We start from the raw sequence: 3,863 nt of genomic DNA, 5'->3' as shown, positions 1-3,863 counted from the left end.
AGCTGAGTGCTGAAGAACTGATGCTTTTGAACTGTGGTGTTGGAGAAGACTCTTGAGAGTCCCTTGGATGGCAAGGAGATCCAATCAGTCCATTCTAAAGGAGATCAGTCCTCGGTGTTCTTTGGAAGGACTGATGCTAAAGCTGAAACTCCAATACTTTGGCCACCTGATGAGAAGAGTTGACTCATTGGAAAAGACTCTGATGCTGGGAGGGATTGGGGGTAGGAGGAGAAGGGGACGACAGATGAGATGGCTGCATGGCATCACCGACTCGATGGACAAGAGTTTGAGTGAACTCCAGGAAATGGTGATGGAAAGGGAGGCCTGGTGTGCTGCAATTCATGGCGTTGCAGATTCAGACACGACTGAGCAACTGAATTGAACTGAACCAAACTGAACATTTTATTAAGAGCCAGTGCAGCTCCATGAGAGCATACTTCTGCTCTCTTTACTAGAGGTAACTTGTTAACTCTGCTTAAAAAATCTGTTTAAGTGTGCTAGTCTTATAGCTTTCTTTCCTATGACCTGAATACCAGCTCATGAGAACTAGCATGGCAGTCTGATGCCTGTACTCCTGCCCATTCAGTGTTATGCACCATATTGTAAATGCTCCCCCCAAAAAAAGGATACTGTGAAATGAAGAAGTAAAGTGAAGTCGCTCAGTCATGTCCAACTTTTTGCGACCCCATGTGCTGTAGTCCACCAGGCTCCTCCACTCATGAAATTTTCTAGGCAAGAGTACTGGAGTGGGGTGCCATTTCCTACCAGTGCTAATCAGAGTTGACTGTGTTCTGCAGTGGGTGTGGCTTATCCATCATATACTCTACATCTGCCATTTGTCTTTTTGCTTTTGTTTTTTGCCATGCAGCTTGTGGGATATTAGTTCCCCATCCAGGGATTGAACCTGGGCCACAGCTGTGAAACCGCTGAGTCCTAACTGCTGAACTGCTAGGGAATTCCTCCGTTTGTTTCAGGTTCATAGAGCAACCACTTTGACCCATAATAACTGAGAAAATGTCTGCAAATGATAGTACTAGAAAGAAAAACATGAAGAGTCATATGGTGAATGTTAAAAGGTAAGCTTTGTAGGAGCTTGAAAATTCTTCAAGAAAATGATCGTAGATAAGAAAAGAGAGGGGGAAAGTCAGCAGGCAAGAGACTGATGGGAGTCCTTTGACATTCTGAGGGGCCTAAACTCTCACCATCCCCTTAAGGACTATCAGACAATCGTATGAATGGGGCTGAAGGAACACAGCAGTCATAGACTCAGACAAGCTGGAGGGGAGAGAAGAGCCATTTGCCCAGTGTACAGAAAAGGGAATGTAATTCCACAGGAACTGTACCACAAATAACTCTTATTGCACTGACTCAGTTAGAGCTCCCTTTTCCAAGGGGACATCAATACTGCCAAAATGGGTAGGTATTTTGTTCTTTTATTTCTCCTACTGAATCAGAAGCTCTTTCAACAAGAGATTCTGTCTCAGTCATATTTGACTTCCTTTGAAGTCTCCTATAAAGTCATGCCAAAAAAATTTTAATGAATGAATGAATGGATTTCTAATTGAAACAAACCACTCACCATCTCTGACATGCCACTGTCATGAGTAAGAGGGTCTCCAATTGGCTAATAACAGAAATCCTGCATAGGTTGGAGTTCTCTGGTTTATGCATATTCCTTACCGTGCAATCTCTAGATCTCACTTTCACTCCCATCAAAATCTCCCCAAAACTGAGAATGGCACCCACCCAGAGAGTCAAGTAGAGTAAATTCTTCCTTCCTCACCTAGGCAATGAAGAAGAGTTTATGCAAAGAAAGCAACACCTTAAAGAGAACCTAATCTCCACCCTCTAAGAGGAGGGAAAGAGAGGCAAGGCAATGAGTTGGGTATAACCCAGGTTCATTAGGTTTGATTTTCCTTTCACTCAACATCAAGAGAGACAGAGAAAGAACAACACTGGCGTGCCTTTGCAGGAAACTGCAGTCGTTTTAGTAGGATAGAAAATGGGAGAGTGAAATGTTATCCCTGTAACAACTGACGTCATAATTGTTCCTCAGAGGACAAGCATATCTACTGAGTAAATATCTTGATAAGCAGCTCAGGTTGGAGAGTGAGTCGCTGTGCATAATAAACAGATAGATAGCTATTCTATACGAGAAGATGAGAGAAATTTGTTTCGTTACTGAAAGATGTAAGGGAAAGAGGGATCATGGCATAGAATAAGGTTCAGCGAGCACTTGGAGTGATACTGTTTGTGAAAATTCTCCAGTGCTGGGGCAAAAGTATTTTTAAAAATAAGGACAGGAGACTTCTCTGCAGTCAAGTGGTTAAGACTGCACTTTCATTGCAGAGGACAGAGGCTCGATCCCCAGTCAGGGAACAAAGATCCCGCATTCCACTCTGCAAGGCCGAAAACAAAACAAAAATGCAGCTCTTGGTGAGTCTTTAAGAAAAACAAATATGAGGATGGTCTTGGGTTCAATTTGAAGCTTATATTGCTACACTTTAAAATACTCTTCACAGATTCCAACATTTCTTATTCATATCTACTAATCACAAAAACTGCTTCTATGCATAGAAATTGTGAAAATTAAGAGAAGATTTAATGTTTAGATTGATATTATGTAAAACAGAAAAATCGTAAAGAGGACAGTGAGGCCACCCATAAAAGGAGCCAGAGTTTAGAGTTAGGGCTAAGGAGAAAAGAATTTCCCTAGAAATCCATAGTAATCCTGGGGAGTCTTTTAGTCTTTCACGATGTGGAATTGGTGCATCACCCAAATCTTATCCAGATTTCAAGGAGAAAGAAAGGCCCAGCTATCATCAAGATTATAGATTAATGACAAAAATCCATGTATTTGGCATTCTGGGGTTCATGCTTTTGTGGAAATTATAGGTCTCACTTTCACTCTCAACAAAATCTCCCCCAAATCTTTCTAGGTGTTCTTCAGATACATTGCCCTTGTATGCCAGACTAAGACTGTCTGCCATGACTTGGTCATCATCATTTTTCCTCCTTCCCTGCTTGCCTTATGGGAATGCCTTCCCACTTCCAGCACTACCTCTTACCACAGATGTGGCTTCCAGTGGCTGTCCCCTTCTCTCCTGACCAAAGCTGCGTCCCAGTTAAGCCATCCTTTCTAAAGCGTGAAGATTCCACATGTTTCAGTTATATATGACTATGTAACAAACCACCCCAGAACTTGGTGGTTTTCAAACAAGGATTTATAATTTCTCATGTTCCTGTGGATTGACTGAGCAACTTTTTTGCTTCATGTGGTGCCCTCAGTGGGACATGAGGATGCTAGAAGATCAAAAATGACCTTGTTCACTATGGCTGGTGGTTAGCCCTGGCTGTCCAGGCTGCAGCTCAGCTGGGTTGGAGGCTGGAGGCTTTGGTTTCCCTCCAGCAGGTCTTACTCTGTGGTTTCTTGGGCTTACTCACAACGTGGTGAGTGAGTTCCAAGAAAAGTTGAAGGAAAAGCTGTAGATCTCTTAAGGCCTGATCTCCAAAGATATACACCATCACTTCTGCAGCATTCTATTGGTAAAACCTAAAGGGAGGGGAAGGGCTTCCCTGGTGGCTCAGAGGTTAAAGCGTCTGCCTCCAATGCAGGAGACCCAGGTTCGATCCCTGGGTTGGGAAGATCCCCTGGAGAAGGAAATGGTAATCCACTCCAGTATTCTTGCCTGGAGAATCCCATGGATGGAGAAGCCTGGTAGTCTACAGTCCATGGGGTGGCAAAGAGTTGGACATGACTGAGTGACTTCACTCATTCACTCAAAGGGAGGAGAAATATATTCTACTTCTTGATGCGGGGAATAGTTGCAGGGGGTGGGGGGGGAAGAAAGGAAAGAAAGCAA

The 3,863-nt window shown here is 43.3% G+C and overlaps 1 non-coding gene across 1 annotated transcript; it reads left to right on the top strand.

Moving 5' to 3' along the window:
- Positions 1-3,573: 3,573 nt before the first annotated feature.
- Positions 3,574-3,645, top strand: TRNAW-CCA (transfer RNA tryptophan (anticodon CCA)). Its single transcript has one exon. It is a non-coding gene; the product is annotated as a tRNA-Trp (tRNA).
- The last annotated feature ends 218 nt before the right edge of the window (positions 3,646-3,863 follow it).

Source organism: Ovis aries, chromosome 12, assembly GCF_016772045.2.
Source record: "Ovis aries strain OAR_USU_Benz2616 breed Rambouillet chromosome 12, ARS-UI_Ramb_v3.0, whole genome shotgun sequence".
Taxonomy (NCBI): domain Eukaryota; kingdom Metazoa; phylum Chordata; class Mammalia; order Artiodactyla; family Bovidae; genus Ovis; species Ovis aries.
Note: the sequence above shows the minus strand (reverse complement) of the source record. Positions and strands in the feature narration are given on the sequence as shown.